At 40.0% G+C, this 19956-nt stretch overlaps 1 long non-coding RNA gene across 1 annotated transcript in view; it reads left to right on the top strand.

The window, feature by feature from the left end:
• The first annotated feature begins 3644 nt into the window (after positions 1-3644).
• Positions 3645-19956, top strand: part of LOC103659468 — a 134273-nt gene continuing 117961 nt past the window's right edge. Inside the window, exon 1 of the long non-coding RNA XR_567482.2 lies at positions 3645-3776. This is a non-coding gene — a long non-coding RNA (uncharacterized LOC103659468). The remainder of the gene's footprint in view (positions 3777-19956) is intronic.

The raw sequence follows: 19956 nt of genomic DNA, 5'->3' as shown, positions 1-19956 counted from the left end.
GGGGGGGGGGGGGGTCAGGCGGCCGCCGCGGCCACCTTTCCATCGCTAGGACCCCGGCAAGCCACGGAGCAGGGGACCTTCGGGGCCGGAAGTTGTCGCGCCTAGAACTGGGCGACCCTAAAGGCCCGGAAGCCGCTGTGCGGGCGGCGACGCTGAAGGGCCGCAGTTGTGCGGCATTTTCTGCATTCAGAGGCTCTAGTTCTCGCTCATTTAATTTGTTCCTAAGCTGCAGTCTAATCCCTTGAGGGCTTCCCAGTGGCCGCGTTTGCGTCACAGTCCCGTTGCTCTGGAAACGGATGGAGCCTTGGCATCTAACACCTGCTGGAATAACCTCCCTGGAAAGCAGTGGTCAAAGTAACTATAGCTCTGTGGGGATTCTTTAACTTTTCCCTTTCCATCATGTTCTCGCCCTGAAAACACTGCTCGACTGTAGGAATCCAAAGGCGAATGAGGCTGATAGTTCCATAGGGCCAGTGGATAGCATGCGCAGGACAGCATATTACGTTCCTGATAGGGGCCACAAATCAAATTTCCGTAGGAGCCAGCCAGTTATTTAAGTGAATAGAAAAGTGCAGGTGCGCTTACCAACCACAAATTCCCTATCCCTCTTACCCTTGCCCCCTGCTTGCTTTATCTATAGCATTTATCACTTCCTGATATGTAATTTACTTAATTATTATGTTTTCTGTCTCTCCTCTTTAGAATATAAACTCCATGACCAGTTCTGTTCACTGCTTTATCCCCAGCATCCAAAAGAGTGTCTGGCAAGTAATGGATGCTCAATAAATACATTTCCAATGTAGTTGTGACTATCCAGCTGAACAGCACATATACGATGGTAGCTGCTAGTGAACTTTAGTGATTTGTTGAAGTGTGGGCCCTACTAGAGCTTAAAATTTCTCAATGATTTTTAAGTGTTAAGAATTATTTCCACATTTTAACAACGGGTCAAATAAAACCATTTTACAACGAGAGAACCCTTACACATGGAATAGTTCAGAAAGGTGGTTGCGTGTTCTATAAAGTTGGTGCACAAATAAGAAAGATTTGAAGGTGAAGGGAGCTGGTTTTCAAAAAAAAAAAAAAACGCACAAACAAAAAACAAAACACTGAGCCTAGGATGTTAAAGATATGTTTGGAGACTTTCTAGGATTAAGACTTAGAGTTGGGGGGCGCCTGGGTGGCACAGTCGTTGAGCGGCTGCCTTCAGCTCAGGCTCAGGGCGTGATCCTCGCGTTCTGGGATCGAGCCCCACATCAGGCTCCTCTGCTGGGAGCCTGCTTCTTCCTCTCCCACTCCCCCTGCTTGTGTTCCCTCTCTCGCTGGCTGTCTCTCTCTGTCAAATAAATAAATAAAATCTTAAAAAAAAAAAAAAAGACTTAGAGTTGGAATGGAAAACAAGACTAGATAAAGAGGAAACAGATTGGGAAGAGCCTTCAAGAAGCTAAGATATTTTAATTTTAGCATATAAGGCTATAAATACTCATTTAAAAATTTTGAACAGCAGAGTAACATACTAAAAAGAGTATCTGGATAGTAATCTGACATCAGTGTGCATGATGTATCTGAAGAAGCAGAATCTCACAGAACAGTTTAGTAGGTTGTTGCAGCACAAGAAAGCTGCTAGAGGAGATACTGTAGAAGAGCTTGTACTAGGAACAAAGAGTTGAGGATTAGCCTTTGGAAAGCACTCACATTTTAAAGACACTTATCACCTTGAACGGCAAGCATACTCAAGAATCTTAGGTATTGACCTTTCTCTGCGTGTACTCAGCCTCCTGTTGAGTTCCTCCACTTAGCCAATTTCTTAATAGTTACTAAGAGCCAGACTCTGCCTTAGAAACAAGAGGATACGAAGGTTGTTCATTGCAACTTCACCTGATGAAGTTTTTGAAGAATTAAAAGATATGTCAGTGGCAGCTCACAGATTTTGCTGTGTAAAGAAATGCAACCTTTACATTTTTCTGTGATATAACCTCTTTTGAGCCCCTATAACAGGGGCTCCCTGCTAACAGAAAATACCTTACCAATTTTAGTTCAGTTCAGTTCTTTAGGGTTTTCTTGATTATTTGGGGTTTATACCCAACAGATCTAGAATATCCTTACCACAGAGCACATTCCCTGAACATACAACAAGGTCCATCCCCAGCCAGGTGTGTGCTTCCAGTTCTGCCAGTACGTGTTTGGTGAATAATACTTTTTATTCCAAAACAGGGACAGTGCTTCCCCAGTAAGGGATGATGAAAGTTGACCCTAGGTCTTGGTCTAGAAACACTGGAGATAGTTGTGGCAAATCTTAAGGGAATCTAGCATCTTGGAAGGCATCTTCCTCAGGTGAAACTTTTGCATGGTTTTCAAAGGGAGGTCACTATCCTATAGCAAGGGCAAGTGTACCTTGTCCAGAGGATTGAGGTAAATCTATCAGCTCAATGTTCTCAAGAGTTTCCACCTAGGTATCTCCATTCTAGGTCTCAGGGTCTTTATTCTCCCTTTCCGGCCCTGACTTTAATTTAGGAGGCATGCTATGGGTTATGAATTCAACCTTCTTCTAAATTCTGCTACTCTCACAGTCAGGAACTGAGTTTCTTTTTTTAGAACTATAATCTGTCCCTGTGGCTACAGTAAATCAAGCACTTGCATTCTCTCTCTCTAAAAAGCACTTGCATGCTCTCTCTCTCATTTCTTTCTTTGTGTTTCAGTTTAGATAATCTCCCTCTCTCTCTTTCTGATGAATGGTATAGTCTTTTAAATGAATTTCCAAGGTATTTTGTTTGAGTGTTATTTTTTAAATAAATTTTTTATTTTGGAATAATTTAGATTTACAAAAAAGTTACAAAGATAGTACAGAGAGTTCTCATTTACCCCTTAACACGGTGTTAAGATCTTACAGTTCCATGATACATTTGTCAAAGCTAAAAAACCAACATTGGCTCATTGCCGTTAACTAAAGTCCAAACTTTGTTTGGATTTTACCAATGTTTACATTAATGTCCACTTTTTTCCCCCCAGGATCCAATCCAGCTGTTTCAAGGTTCGCCAAGACCACCCCCAAGTTTAATTATTTGCCAGGACGTAGGAATCAGCATATAGTCATCCTCATGACTATGATTTATTACAATGAAAGGATACAAAACAAAATCAGCAGAGAGAAATGGTACCTGGGGTGAAGTCCAGAAGTACAAGCTTCCAAGAGTCCTCTCTCAGTGGAGTCACACAAGACATGTTTAATTTCTTTAGCAACAAGTTGTGATAACTAGAAATGTTGTCTGCCAGTAAGCTTATTGCAGATTCAATGCCTAGGATTTTTATTAAGGGCTAGTCACACAGGTACCCTCCAGCTAGCAAGAACTCAAATTTCTAGACTCTCAGAAGGAAAGCAGGTATTCATCATAAACTGTATTGTTTGTACAAACAGTTTAGGCACCATGAGCCATTCTTATGACGGAATTGTGGGAACTCTCCCAAAATCTAAGTTCCCAGACACCAGTTAAGGGCCAACCTTGCAAGCAGGACTTTCCAAGGGTAGCAATCTCAAGACTGCTTTGTTAACTCTTTTTTTTTTTTTTTTTTGTCTGTCAGAGAGAGAGAGCAAGAGAGCACGAGCAGGTATGGAGGTTTCACTCATTCACTCAGACGAAGAAGTAAGCTCCATGCTGAGCAAAGAGCCTGATGTGGGACTTGATCCCAGGACTCCAGGATCATGGCCGGAGCCAAAGGCAGATGCCCAGCTGACTGAGCCACCAGGCGTTCCTGTTACCTCTTTTCTGCATACCAGGGTAACACATTTCATTTAGTCGTCTTGTCTTCCTGGTCTCCTCTGGTTTGTGGCAATTTCTTAGTCTTGATTTTTATGACCGTGATAGCCTTGAGGAGTGTTGATCAGATTCTATAGACTGTTCCTGAATCTAGGTTTGTCTGATGACTTTTTCATGCTTAGATGGGTGTTATGGGGTTTTGGAAAGAATACCTCTGAGGTGAAGTGTCCTCATCACATTGTAGGGGGTACATGATATTCACATAAATTCTGGTGATGGACTGTTCAGCACTTCATAAATGTACCATTTGCCAAGTTCTTCCATTTTATAGTTAATATTTTTTCCTTTCCCTACTCTAAGGAAGCGGGTTATTGAGTCTAGGCCATCCTCCAAGGGAGGGGAGGGAATTAAGCTTTACCTTCTGTGTCCCTTTGATGTGCCTCTGTTTTGTTTTGTTTTGTTTTTTAGCATTTCTTTTTTTTTTAATGATTTTTTATTATATTATGTTAGTCACCATACAGTACATCCCCGGTTTCCAATGTAAAGTTCGATGCTTCATTAGTTGCGTATAACACCCAGTGCACCATGCAATACGTGCCCTCCTTACTACCCATCACTGGTCTATCCCATTCCCCCACCCCCCTCCCCTCCGAAGCCCTCAGTTTGTTTCTCAGAGTCCATAGTCTCTCATGTTTAATTCCCCCTTCTGATTACCCCCCCCCTTTCTTTATCCCTTTCTTCCCCTACCGATCATCCTAGTTCTTATGTTCCATAGATGAGAGAAATCATATGATAATTGTCTTCCTCTGCTTGACTTATTTCACTTAGCATTATCTCCTCCAGTGCCGTCCATGTTGCAGCAAATGTTGAGAATTTGTTCTTTCTGAGCTGAGTAATATTCCATTGTATATATGGACCACAACTTCTTTTTTTTTTTTAATGATTTTTTATTATATTATGTTAGTCACCATACAGTACATCCCCCGGTTTCGATGTAAAGTTCAATGATTCATTAGTTGCATATAACACCCAGTGCACCATGCAATATGTGCCCTCCTTACTACTCATCACCGGTCTATCCCATTCCCCCACCCCTCCCCTCTGAGGCCCTCATATATGGACCACAACTTCTTAATCCAGTCATCTGTTGAAGGGCATCTCGGCTCCTTCCACGATTTAGCTATTGTAGACAATGCTGCTATGAACATTGGGGTGCATATGGCCCTTCTCTTCACTACGTCTGTGTCTTTGGGGTAAATACCCAGTAGTGCAATGTCTGGGTCATAGGGTAGCTCAATTTTTAACTTTTTAAGGGACCTCACACTGTTTTCCAGAGTGGCTGTACCAACAATTCCCACCAACAATGTAGGAGGGATCCCCTTTCTCCACATCCTCTCCAACAATTGTTGTTTCTTGCCTTGTCTATTTTTGCCATTCTAACTGGCGTAAGGTGGTATCTCAGTGTGGTTTTGATTTGAATTTCCCTGATGGCTAATGATTTTGAACATGTTTTCATGTGTCTGTTAGCCATTTGTATGTCTTCATTGGAAAAGTGTCTGTTCATATCTTCTGCCCATTTTTTGACTTGATTATTTGTTTCTCGTGTATTGAGTTTGAGAAGTTCTTTGTAGATCTTGGATACCAGTCTTTTATCTGTAGTGTCATTTGCAAATATATTCTCCCATTCCGTGGGCTGCCTCTTAGTTTTTTTGACTGTTTCCTTGGCTGTGCAGAAGCTTTTTATCTTGATGAAGTCCCACAAGTTCATTTTATCTTTTGTTTCTCTTGCCTTTGGAGATGCGTCATGAAAAAGGTTGCTTTGGCCGATGTCGTAGAGGTTGCTGCCTATGTTCTCCTCTAGAATTTTGATGGATTCCTGTCTCACATTGAGGTCTTTCATCCATTTGGAGTTTATCTTTGTGTATGGTGTGAGAGAGTGGTCAAGTTTCATTCTTTTGCATGTATCTGTCCAATTTTCCCAGCACCATTTATTGAAGAGACTGTCTTTTTTCCACCGGATGTTTTTTCCTGCTTTATCAAAGATTAGTTGCCCAAAGAGCCGAGGGTCCATTTCTGGGTTCTCTATTCTGTTCCATCGGTCTATGTGTCTGTTTTTGTGCCAGTACCATGCTGTCTTTGTGATCACAGCTTTGTAGTACAGCTCGAAATCCGGCAATGTGATGCCCCCAGCTTTGTTTTTCCTTTTCAACAGTTCCTTGGAGATTCGGGACCTTTTCTGTTTCCATACAAATTTAAGGACTATTTGTTCCAGTTCTTTTAAGAATGTCCTCGGTATTTTGATCGGGATAGCATTGAAAGTGTAGATTGCTCTGGGTAGCATGGACATTTTAACTATGTTAATTCTTCCAATCCATAAGCATGGAATATATTTCCATCTTTTTATGTCTTCCGCAATGTCTTTCAAGAGTGATTTATAGTTTCTAGAATATAGTTCCTTTACGTCTCTGGTTAAGTTAATTCCAAGGTAACGTATGGTTTTGGTGCTATTGTAAACGGGATGGATTCCCTAATTTCTCTTTCTTCAGTCTCATTATTCTTGTATAGAAATGCAACTGATTTCTGAGCATTGATTTTGTATCCTGCCACATTACTGAATTGCTCTATAACTTCTAATAGTTTGGGAGTGGATTCTTTTGGGTTTTCCATATAGAGTATCATGTCATCTGCGAAGAGAGACATTTTGACTTCTTCTTTGCCGATTTGTATACCTTTTATCCCTTTTTATTGTCTGATTGCTGTTGCAAGGACTTCTAGTACTATGTTGAATAATAGTGGCGAGAGTGGGCATCCTTGTCGTGTTCCTGATCTTAAGGGAAAGGCTTCCAGCTTTTCCCCATTGAGAATAATATTTGGTGTAGGCTTTTCATAGATGGCTTTTATGAGATTGAGAAATGTACCCTCTATCCCTACACTCTGAAGGGTTTTAATCAGGAAAGGATGCTGTATTTTGTCAAATGCTTTTTCTGCATCAATTGAGACGATCATATGGTTCCTGAGACTTTTCTTGTTGATATGATGTATCACGCTGATCGATTTGCGAATGTTGAACCACGCTTGCATCCCAGGTATGAATCCTACTTGGTCATGATGGATAATCCTTTTAATGTACTGTTGATTCTATTAGCTAGGATCTTGTTGAGGATTTGGGCGTCCATATTCATTAGGGAAATCGGTCTGTAATTCTCCTTTTTGATGGGGTCTTGGCCTGGTTTGGGGATCAAGGTAATATTGGCCTCATAGAATGAGTTTGGTAGCTTTCCTTCTGTTTCTATTTTTTGATATAGCTTTAGGAGAATAGGTATTATTTCTTCTTTGAATGTTTGGTAGAATTCCCCAGGAAAACCGTCCGGGCCTGGAGTTTTGTTATTTGGAAGGTTGTTTATCACTGACTCAATTTCTTCATAATTAATTGGCCTGTTTAAGAAATCGATTTCTTCCTGTTTCAGTCTTGGTAGTTTATAGGTTTCCAGGAAGGCCTCCATCTCTTCCAGATTGCTTAATTTATTGGCATGTAGCTGTTGATAAAAGTTTCTAATAATCCTTACAATTTCATTGGTGTTGGTCGTGACCTCTCCTTTTTCATTCATAATTTTATTAATTTGGGTCCTTTCTCTTTTCTTTTGGATAAGTCTTGCCAGTGGTCTGTCAATTTTATTGATTCTCTCAAAGAACCAGCTTCTAGTCCTATTGATGTGCTCTACTGTACTGTTTCTAATTCATTGATTTCTTCTCTAATCTTGGTCAACTGCTTCCTCATGCGTGGATTAGGCCTGTCCCTCTGTTGCTGTTCCAGCTTCTTGAGGTGAGAATATAAAAACTGCATTTCAGATTTTTCTATTCTTTTGAGTGAGGCTTGGATGGCTATGTATTTCCCCCTTAGGACTGCCTTTGCAGTATCCCATAGGTTTTGGACTGTTGTGTTTTCATTCTCGTTGGTCTCCATAAATTGTTTAAATTGATTTTTGATTTCCTGGTTTATCTAATCATTCCTGAGCAGGATGGTTCTTAGTCGCCAAGTGTTTGAGTTTCTTCCAAATTTTTCCTTGTGGTTGAGTTCCAATTTCAGAGCGTTGTGGTCTGAGAATATGCAGGGGATAATTTCAATCTTTTGGTATCGGTTGAGACCTGTTTTGTGTCCCAGAACATGGTCTATTCTTGAGAATGTTCCATGGGCATTAGAATAGAATGAGTATTCTTTGGTTCTGGGGTGTAGTGTTCTATATATATCTATGAGGTCCAACTCGTCGAGTATGGCATTCAAAGCCTTTGATTCTTTGCTTAGTTTTTGCCAGGGTGTTCTGTCTATTTCTGATAGTGGGGTGTTGAGGTCTCCTACTATTAATGTATTTTTATCTATATATTCTTTATTCTGGTTAAGAGTTGGTTTGTGTATCTTGCTGCTCCCCTGTTGGGGGCATATATATTTATAATCGTCATATCCACTTGTTGGATACATCATTTAAGAATAATATAGTGCCCTTCTGTGTCTCTAACTATAGTCTTTATTTTAAAATCCAATCTATCTGATATGAGAATTGCTACCCCAGCTTTCTTTTGAGGTCCATTTGCATGAAAGATGGTAATCCATCCCTTTACTGTCAGTCTGAATGTATCTTTGGGTTCAAAATTAATCTCTTGTAGACAGCAAATGGATGGGTCATTTCTTTTTATCCAATCTGCAACCCTGTGGCGTTTATGGGAGCATTCAAGCCATTTACATTGAGACTGTATCTTTGGGTTCAAAATGAATCTCTTGTAGACAGCAAATGGATGGGTTATTTCTTTTTATCCAATCTGCAACCCTGTGGCTTTATGGGAGCATTCAAGCCATTTACATTGAGACTGAATACTGAAAGATATGCTTTTAATGATGCCATGTTGCCAGTAAAGTCTTTGTATCGGTTGTGACTTTCTGTTCTGTATCACTCTTGGGGCCTTTTTACCTTTATAGAACCCGCCTTAATATCTCCTGTAGGGCTGGTTTCGTGGTTACGAAATTGGTTAATGACTGGCGAATCTGGAAGGTTTTTATTTCTCCATCAATTCTGAATGACCGCCTTGCTGGATAAAAGATCCTTGGCTGCATGTTTTTCTCTGAAAGAGCTTTAAAAATGCCCCCCCCAACCCTTTCTCTCATTCCAGGTCTGTGTAGACAGAACTGACGTAATTCTGATACCTTTGCCTTGGTACGTGAGAAATTTCTTTGCCCTGGCTGCTTTCAATACTGTATCCTTGGATCTAATATTTGCGAAATGCACTATGACGTGACGTGGTGTAGGTTTGTCGTGGTTGAGCTTGGGAGGGGTCCTCTCTGCCTCTTGGACACGAATGTTTGTTTCCCTTGCTAGATTAGGGTAGTTTTCAGCTATAATTTTTTCAAGTATCTCTTCTAGACCTCTGTTTTTCTCCACCCCTTCGGGGATGCCAATGATTCTGACATTGGATTGTTTCATTGAGTCAGTAATCTCCCGTAACCTACATTCGTGGGCGTGGATTTTTTTAAATCCAGCTTCTATTTTCGTTTTTTCTTCTACTAACCCATCCTCCAATTCGCTAATACGTTCCTCTGCCTCGGTGACCTTGGCCGTCAGAGCCTCTAGTTTTGCCTGCATTTGGCTCATAGAATTTTTAATTTCTGTCAGATTCGCTCTCATTTCCGCCCTTAGAGATTCTATATTCTCATTAACATTTTCGTTAATACTTTTTTCAAGTCTATTCATCAACTTGACCATTGTTACTCTGAATTCCATTTCTGATAATTTGGTTACATCCATATCCATTAGTTCTGTGGCAGAGGCCACAGACTCATTGTCTTTTCTTTGCTGGGGGGGACTTCTTCTCGTCATTCTGATGAGGAGAGGTTGCGGGGTTGTCCGGAGCCAAATTATTGACCGGGACCCAGGTCGTGCTCCCTTGTTTTATAGGGATTTTAGGGATGTGGGCTTCTTCTTTAAAGATTTTATTTATTTATATGGCAGAGAGACAACCAGCGAGAGAGGGAACAGAAGCAGGGGAGTGGGAGAGGAAGAAGCAGGCTCCCAGCGGAGGAGCCCGATGAGGGACTCCTTTCCGGAACGCCGGGATCACGCCCTGAGCCGGAGACAGGCGCTCAATGACTGCGCCACCCAGGCGCCCCGGGATGTGGGCTTCTTGATTTTTCAGCCTGCCTTCTGTGTTCTGGGGGAGGGGCCTGCCGCGCCGATACTCAGGCAACCCTGTTTGGGTAGAGTCTCCGCGTCCCCTGCGGGGCGGGGATGGGCACTCTCTGAGCCGGTATTTCCAGGCTTTTGTTCTCTGGCAGCTTTCCCTGGCGGTTTGCTATGCCTCTTCTGAGAGTCAGAGCAGCAGCGGCGGAATTTCATCCTCTGTCTCAGAACAGAGGGATTGCGGACCATTCTCCACTGATGTTTTGGCCACTTTAACTCCGTTACTGTTGGTGCTGCTCAACCCTGCAGCGTCCTGGGATGTGCACTCCACACCCGGCGTCCCAGCCCTCACTTCCAGGGCCGGCATCTCTGTCCTTTGTGTTTCCTAATGCCGCCAGCTGCCCACGCTCCGGAGCTCCCAGTCTCAGTCTGGTTCCAGTGGCGCACCAGAGCTCTGTGAGAGTCTGGTGGCGCACGTTCCCGGCTCACAGTCTCAGTCTGCTCTCTCGCGGGTGCCGGTCTGCGAGTCCGCCCGCTCCCCATGCAGGTGGCCACTGCTTCCCAGCACGCGAGCGGAGGGCACCCTCCCCTTTTTTATCTTCCGATATCAGTGCACGGTTTCACGGCTCCCCGCTTCGTACCTCAATACTCAGCGCTGGAGATGTTCATTTGTAGAGATCCAGATCGTCTTCCTGCGTCTCAGGCTGGTTCGTGGTTGTTTAGGCTGGTCTGGTACCTATCCAGCTCGACTCAGGGGACCGGCTGAAAAAGGGTCCCCTGCTCCTCCACCATCTTAACTCCTCTCTTGCTTTTTAGCATTTCTTTACTACAGTGCTTCAGTCTCACTGTGTATTTTCTTTGTCTCAGTTTTAGAATCAAACATTTCTCAAAGGAACCCTGGTTTTGAAAGTCTCTTTAAAGGCTGCCATAAATGATTTCTAGCTTTCTGATATGCCTCGAGTAGATAGCTGGCTAACATGAGCTTGTCATTTCCTTCCTGTAGCACATTAATAATAATTAACAACAACCAACCAACTCCACAGTTCTTTTTTTTTTTAAAGATTTTTTTGACAGAGAGAGAGACAGCCAGCGAGAGAGGGAACACAAGCAGGGGGAGTGGGAGAGGAAGAAGCAGGCTCATAGCAGAGGAGCCTGATGTGGGCCTCGATCCCATAACGCCGGGATCACACCCTGAGCCAAAGGCAGACACTTAAAGACTGCGCCACCCAGGTGCCCCCACAGTTCTTTTTTTTTAATAATATTTTTATTATATTATGTTAGTCACCATACAGTACATCCCTAGTTTTTATGTAAAGTTCCATGATTCATTATTTGTGTATAACAACCAATCCACCATGCAATATGTGCCCTCCTTATACCCATCACCAGCCTATCCCGTTCCACCCACCCCCCTGAACCCCTCAGTTTGTTCCCAGAGTCCATACTCTCATGGTTCATTCCCCCTTCTGTTTACTCCCCTTTCTTCTTCCCTTCCTTCTCCTACCGATCTTCCTACTTCTTTTGTTCCATAAATGAGTGAAACCATACGATAATTGTCTTTCTCTGCTTGACTTATTTAGCTTAGCATTATCTCCTCCAGTCAATTCCACAGTTCTTACAATTGTCCTTATCTTTCTCAAATGTTAGAGCTATCCTAAAAGCCAGTGCATGCCCTTCTACCTATACTTTTCTTCATTTTACCACGGTCTTAGTAATCGTGATGGTACAGAAGTAGTTCTCAAATTTGGCATCCATCAGAACCAGCAGGAGGGCTTGTTAAAAACACAAATTGCTGGACCCTGCTCCATAATTTCTGATTTAGTAAGTTTTTATAGAACACAACCTAATACCTAACTGGTCAAATGTAAAACCTCCCACTACAAACCTATTTTCTTCAGTTTTTACTAAGCATATCATGCCTGGCTTTCAACCAATAATTATAAGGCATACTAAAAGACAAAAACCAACATGAAACAGTAGAAAGAGCAAGCATTGTAACTGACTCAGATGTGGCAGAGATGTTAGACGTTTCTTAAACTCACAGATTCTTCGAGCATGTCCAGTCCATTGATGAACCCATAAAAACTTTCTTCATTTCCTTTACAATATTTTTGATAGTTAGTACTTACTCTTGATTCTTTCTTAGGGTTTCCATCTCTCTGCTTACATTACCCATCTGATCTTTTTTTTTTTTTAAGATTTTTATTTATTTATTTGACAGAGAGAGAGATAGCCAGCGTGAGAGAACACAAGCAGGGGAGTGGGAGAAGCAGGCTCCCAGCGTAGGAGCCTGATGTGGGGCTCGATCCCAGAGCGCCAGGATCACGCCCTGAGCCGAAGGCAGGCGTTCGCGACGAGCCACCCAGGCGCCCCATCCCATCTGATCTTTTTAATTGAAGTATAGTTGACATATTATATTAGGTTTAGGTGTATATACAGTGATTTGACAATTACAGTTGACACTTGAATAACATGGGAATAGGGGTGCTGACCCTGCACAATCAAAAATCCACATATAACTTTTGACTCCCCAATAACTTAGCTACTAATAGCCTACTGTTGACCAAAAGCCTTAACAATAACATAAACTGTTGGTTAACACATATTTTGTATTTTATATGTTTATGTACTGTGTTCTTGCAATAAAGCTAGAGAAAGAAAATGCTATTAATAAAATCATTTTAAAAGGGCACCTGGGTGGCCCAGTTGGTTAAGCATCTGCCTTTGGCTGAGGTCATGGTCCCAGTGTCCTGGGATCAAGCCCCATCCAGGCTCCCTGATCGGTGGGAGTCTGCTTCTCCCTCTGCCTCTCCCCCTGGCTTGTGCTCTCTCTCTCTTACTCTCTTTCAAATAAATAAAATATTTAAAAAATAAAATCATAAAAAGAAAATACATTTACAGTACTATAAAAATCTGCATGTAAGTGGAACCATGCAGTTCAACCATGTTGTATAAGGATCAACTGTATATCCTTACAAAATGCTCACCACTGTAAGTGTAGTTACCATCTAATTTCCCATCTGTTCTTGCATGTTGTACACTTTTTCCATTAGCACCTTTAACATATTAATATAATTAATTTAAATCCTGGTATCATAATTCTAATATCACTGCCATATCTGAGTTTAGTACTGATGCCTGTTTTATCTAGCTAGGGGTTAGGCTGTGTTTACTGTTTGCTGTAATTATAGGTGTCAGAGACTAAATTTCCTCTGATGTCCTTGTTTTTGTCTCCCCTATTGTCTTTGGGTTCCTGATAGAATCAAGAGTTTTATGTATATATGTATGATTGACATACAACATTGTATTAGTTTCGGGTATGCAACATAATGATTCACATTTGTGTACCTTGCAAAATAATCACTGCAATCAATCTACTTAACATCTGTCACCATACAAAAATTACAACATTTTTCTTGTGATGAGAAATATTTTTAAGATTTGCTTTCTTTGTAATTTTCAATTTTACAGTACAATATTATTGATTATAGTCATTATGCTGTATATCACATCCCATGAACTTACTTATTGTGTATAACTAGAATTTTTACCGCGAATCTCTTTCACCTACCCTGCTGGCCCCCTGCAACTACCAATCAATCTATTCTCTGTGAGTTTTGTTTTGTATATTTGTTTGTTTTGCTTTTTAGATCCCATGTTTAAGAAATCGGTACTATTTATCTTTCTCTGTCTGACTTATTTCACTTAGCATAATACCCTCCAGGTCTGTCCATATTGTCACAAATGGCAAGATTTCATTCTTTTTTAATAATATTTTTAATTATAGTATTCTTTTTATGGCTGAGTAGTATTCCATTGTGTGTGTGTGTATGTATGTATATATATTTTTGGATATTAACCCCTTATCAGATACATCCTTTGCAATTATCTTCTCCCATTGGGTAGTCTGCCTTTCCATTTTGTTGATGGTTTCCTTTACTGTGCAGAACATTTTATTTCAATGCAGTCCCATTTGTTTTGTTTTGCTTTCGTTGCCATTGCCTTTAGGAGTCAGATAAAAATACCACCAAGAGTGACATCAAAGAGCATACTGCCTGTGTTTTTCTTCTAGGAGTTTTATGGTTTCTGGTCTTATATTCAAGACTTTAATCCATTTTGAGTTAATTTTTGTGTATGGTGTAAGATAGTGGTCCAGTTTCATTCTTTTGCATGTGGATGTCCAGTTTTCCCAGTACGATTTGTTGATGAGACTGTCCTTTTCCCATTGTATATTCTTACCTCTTTTGTCATAAATTAGTTGACTATATATGCTTGGGTTTATTTCTCTGCTCTTTATTCTGTTCCTTGATCTATATGTCTGCTTTTATGCTAATACCATAGTGTTTTTGTACTATAGCTTTGTCATATACTTTGAATTTAGGGACTTGAGAGCCTTCTTCTTCTTCTTTTTTTTTTTTTTTTTAAGTAGGCTTTATACCCATTGTAGAGCCCAACACAGGGCTTGAACTCATGACCTGAGATTCAAGACCTGAGCTGAGATCAGGAGTTGGACACTCACCACCTAAGCGGTTTTGTTTTGTTTGAGAGACTTCTTTTTTTTTTTTTTAAGATTTATTTGAGAGAGAGAGAGAGCATGAGCAAGGAGAAGGGGCAGAGGTAGAGGGAGAAGCAGATTCCCAGCTGAGCAGGGAAACCCAGTGTGGGGCTCAATCCCACCATGACCTGAGCCAAGGCAGACACTTAACCAACTGAGCCACCCAGGCACATGGAAGGCGTCTTAAATAAGGTCTGAGGTATGTAGTTCTTTCCATTGTAGTCCACTGTTCTATTGGAGCCCTCTTCATGTGAGGTGCTAGGGAGAACACTTCTATAGTCCTATGATTAGGTCTCAGTCTTTTTTGAGCTTGTGCCTCTGGGCTATGATGACCTTCACTCAGGCTTCACAGGTTTGCCCCTTCCCTTGTAGGTGAGACAGGAAGACTAGAGGGTGTTTGGGTATTTTCCTTCCCAGTTGGTTATGCTTTTGTAATACCCTACTTGGTTAGGCTCTCCTAAAATAGTTTCTCTTGAGATCAGGCTTCATTAAGAAGAGAATGCTCGAGGCTTATTTCAGAATGGCTACGTGTCCCCTCCCCCAGCCAGTAGCACCAAAGGGATTTTCTCAGATTTTCACTGTGAAAGCATGGTAGGCCTCCTGGAGGTAACACAAAACGTGTGGTCCCCCTATTGCTCAGTTCCTTCTTAAGTTTTTAACCCTCAGATTTTGTCACACTGAGCTTCCAGCAGTTCATCAATTACAGATTAGCTTTTCCTACTGCAGCACGGTTTTTCCCAATTTCTACTCCAGTAAGTTGTGATTCTTTATATCTGCCTGTCTGTCTCCAATTTTGAGGCCAGCTGTTTACCCTGTGACCTCAGTTCTCTGATGGATCTAAGAAGAATTGCTGATTTTCAGTTCAGCTTTGTTTTCCTTGTTATGTGGATGGGCGTGATCAATTTTTTGTTTTTTATTTTAATTCCAGTATAGTTAACATACAGTGTTATCCTAGTTTCAGGTGTACAGCATAGTGATTCAACAGTCCCATGCATTACTCGAGTGCTCATCAAGATTGGTGTAGTCTTAATCCCCTTCACCTTCTTCACCCATCTCCCCTCTGGTAACCATCAGTTTGTTCTCTATAGTTAGAGTCAGTTTCTTGGTTTCTCTATCTCTCTTTATCTTTGCTTGTTTGTTTTGTTTCTTAAATTCCACATATAAATGAAATCATATGGTATTTGTCTTTCTCTGACTGACTGATTTCACTTAGCATTATACTGTCTAGATCCATCTACATTTTGCAAATAGCAAGAGTTCATTCTTTTTTATGGCTGAATAATATTCCTGTGTGTGTGTGTGTGTGTGTGTGTGTGTGTGTGTGTGTTATGTGTGTATGTATACCACATCTTATTTATCTATTCATCTACTGATGGACATTTGGGCTGCTTCATAATTTGGCTGTTGTAAATAATGCTCAATAAACATAGGGGTGCATGTATTCCTTTGAATTAGTGTTTTTGTGTTTTTGGGTAAATACCCACTCAATTTGATTACTGGATCATAGGGTGATTTCTATTTTTAACTTTGAGGAAATATCTTACTGTTTTTCATAGTGGCTGCACCAGTTTGCATTCCCACAAACAATGCACCAGGGTTCCTTTTTTCCACATTCTTGCCCTACACTTATTGTTTCTTGTGTTTTTCATTTTAGCCATTCTGACAGGTGTGAGTGATATTTCATTGTGGTTTTGATTTGCATTTCCTGAGAATGAGTGATATTGAGCATCTTTTCTTGTCTATATTGGCCATCTGTATGTCTTTGGAGAAATGTCTGTTCATGTCTTCGCCCATTTTTTAAATTGGATTATTCATTTTTTTGTGTGTATTATGACTTGTATCACTCTTCTATGTATTTTGGATACTAACTGTCATTTGTAAATATATCCTCCCATTCAGTGGGTTGCCTTTTAGTTTTGTTGATTGTTTTCTTTTGCTGTGCAGAAGCTTTTTATTTTGATGTAGTCCCAATAGCTTATTTTTGCTTTTGTTTTCCTTGCTTCAGGAGACATATCTGAAAAATGTTGTTAAAGTTGATGTCAGAGAAATTACTGCCTATGTTTTCTTCTAGTAGTTTTATGGTTTCAGGTCTCACATTTAGGTCTTTCATCTATTTTGACTTCATTTTTGTGTATCGTGTCAGAAAGTGGTCCAATTTTATTCTTTTGCATGTAGCTGCCAGTTTTCCCAATATCATTTGGTGTAGAGAGTGTCTTTTCCCACCGCATATTCTTTCCTCCTTTGCTGAAGATTAATTGACCATATAATTGTGGGTTTATTTCTGGGTTTTCTATTCCATTCTATTGATCTATGTGTCTGTCTTTGTGCCAGCACTATACTGTTTTTGATTACTACAGCTATATAATGTAACTTAAAGTCTGGAATTGTGATACCTCAGTTTTGTTTTTCTTTTTCAAGATCACTTTGTGCTATTCAGGGTCTTTTGTGGTTCCATACAAATTTTAGGATTGTTTGTTCATGTTCTGTGAGAAACGCTGTTGGTGTTTTGATGGGGATTGCATTAAAGTGCAGATTGCTTTGGGTAGTATAGACATCTTAACGGTATTTGTTCTTCCAGTCCATAAGCATGGAATTTCTTTCCATTTCTTTGTGTTATCTTCAGTTTCTTTCATCATTGTTTTATATATTTCAGAATACAAGTCTTTCACTTCTTTGGTTAAGTTTTTTCCTAGGTGTTTTATTATTTTTGGTGAAATTGTAAATGGAATTGTTTTCTTAATTTCACTTTCTGCTGCTTCATTGTTAGTGTATGGGAATGCAACAGATTTCTGAACCATGATTTTGTGTCCTGCAATTTTACTGAATTCTTATCAGTTCTAGTAGTTTTTTGGTGGTGTCTTCAGGATTTTCACATGAAGTATCATGTCATCTCAATAGTGAAAGTTTTACTTCTTCATTACCAATTTGAATGTCTTTTTTCCTTTTTCTTTCTTTCTTTCTTTCTTTTTCTTTCTTTCTTTCTTTCTTTCTTCCTTCCTTCCTTCCTTCCTTCCTTCCTTCCTTCCTTCCTTCCTTTCTTTCCTTTCCTTTTCCTTCCTTCCTTCCTTCCTTCCTTCCTTCCTTTCTTTTCTTTCATTTGTTCGTTTGTTCGTTCGTTCTTTCGTCTAACTGCTGTGGCTAGGACTTCCAGTACTGTGTTGAAGAAAAAATGAGTAAAAATGGTAGAGTGAACATCCTTATCTTGTTCCTAAGCTTAGGAGAAAGCTTCTCAGTTTTTCCCCATTGAGTATGATGCTTACTGTGGATTATTCATAGATAGCCTTTATTTTGTTGAGGTGTGCCTCTTCTAAATCTACTTTGTTGAGGGTTTTTTGTTTGTTTTGTTTTTGTTTTGTTTTTAAGTAAAGCTCTACTTCCCAGTGTGGGGCTTGAATTCACAAGGCCAAGATCAAAAGTCACATGCTCTACCAACTGAGCCAGCCAGGAGCCCCCCCTGTTGAGGGTTTTTAAGATCATGAATTGGTGTACTTTGTCAAGTGCTTTTTCTGCATCTATTAAAATGATCACTATCGTTTCTATCCTTTCTTTTATTGATGAGATGTATCACACTGATTGATGTGAGAATATTGAAAAACTTTCATCCTGTGAATAAATTTCCACTTGATTGTGGTGAACGATTTTTTAAATTGTTGGATTCAGTTTGCTAGTAGTTTGTTGAGGATTTTTGCATCTATGTTCATCAGAGATATTGGCCTGTAGTTCTCTTTTTGTGGTGTCTTTATCTGATTTTGGTATCAGGGTAATTTTGGCCTCATAGAATGAATTTGGAAGCTTTCCTTCTGTTTTTGGAATAGTTAAAAATAATTTGTTTCCTCTTTCTAGAATTCACTGTGAAGCAGTCCGGTCCTGGACTTCTGTTTGTTGGGAGTTTTTATTGCTGATTATGTATGATTATTTGATGTCTGTTCAAATTTTCTGTTTATTCTTGATTCAGTTTTGGGATATTATATATATCTAGGATGTATCCATTTCTTCTAGGTTGTCCAATTGGTTGGCATATAATTTTTTATGATATTCTCTTATAATCCTTTGTATTTCTGTGATATCAGTTGTTATTTCTCCTCTTTCATTTTTGATTTTGTTTGAGTCATCTCTCTCTCTCTCTCTCTCTCCGGTCTGGCTGAGATTTATCAATTTTGTTGATCTTTTTAAAGAAACAGCTTCTGGTTTCACTGATCTGTTCCATTGTTTTTTAGTTTCTATTTCATTTAGTTCTGCTCTAATCTTTAGTATTTCCTTCCTTCTGCTGGTTTGGGATTTTGTGTATTGTTCTTTTTCTAGATCCTTGAGGTGTAAGGTTAGGTTGTTTATTTGAGAGTGTTTTGCTTCTTGAGAGTAAGCCTGTATTGCTGTAAGGTTCCCTCTTAAATCTGCTTTTGCTGCATCCCAAAGATTTTGTATCATTGTATTTTCATTTTCATGTGTTTCCATGTAATTTTTTGATTTCTTGATTGACCCATTCATTGTTTAGTAGCATCTTATTTAACCTTCATGTATTTGTGCTCTTTCTAGTTTTTTCTTGTTGTTGATTTCTGTTTTATATTGTTGTAGTTGGAAATGATGCATGGTATGCGTCAATCTTTTTGAATTTGTTGAGACTTGTTTTGTGCCTAATAGGTGATCTGTTCTGTAGAATGTTCCATGTGCCTGAAAAAAGAATGTGTATTCTGCTGCTTTAGGATGGAATGTTCTGAATATATGTTAAATCCATCTGGTCCAGTGTGTCATTCAAGCCACTGTCCCATGTTGATTTTCTGTTTGGATGATCTGCCCATCAATGTAGTGGGGTGTTAAGTCCCCTACTATTACATCTGAAACTGATGATGAACTATATGTTGGCTAATTGAATTTAAATTAAAAAATTAAAGTCCCCTACTATTATTGCATTGCTATTAATTAGTTCCTTTATGTTTATTAACAGTTTTATTTACCAGGTGCTCCCATGTTGGGTCCATAAATATTTGCAGTTGTTATATCTTCTTGTTGGATGTTCCCTTTACTATTATATTGTGTCCTTCTTTGCTCTTGTTACAGTCTTTATTTTTATTTTATTTATTTATTTTTAAAGATTTTATTTATTTATTTGACAGAGATAGAGCAGCCAGCGAGAGAGGAACACAAGCAGGGGGAGTGGGAGAGGAAGAAGCAGGCTCAGATGGAGAGCCTGGCGTGGGGCTCGATCCCGTAACGCCGGGGATCACGCCCTGGAGCGAGGCAGGCGCTTAACTGCTGTGCCACCCAGGCGCCCCAACAGTCTTCATTTTAAAGTATATTTTGTTCCAAGACTCTTAACTATAGAAAATAAACTGAGGACTGCTGGAAGGGAGGTAGGCGGGGATGAGCTAAATGGGTGATGGGAATTAAAGAGGGCACTTGTGTCAGCACTAGGTGTTACACGTAAGAGATGAAAACTCTTGAAACCAATATTACACATTTTTAACTAAATAGGATTTAAGTA

This window comes from Ursus maritimus, unplaced genomic scaffold (assembly GCF_017311325.1).
Source record: "Ursus maritimus isolate PB19 unplaced genomic scaffold, ASM1731132v1 scaffold_1, whole genome shotgun sequence".
NCBI classification, from domain to species: Eukaryota; Metazoa; Chordata; class Mammalia; order Carnivora; family Ursidae; genus Ursus; species Ursus maritimus.
Note: the sequence above shows the minus strand (reverse complement) of the source record. Positions and strands in the feature narration are given on the sequence as shown.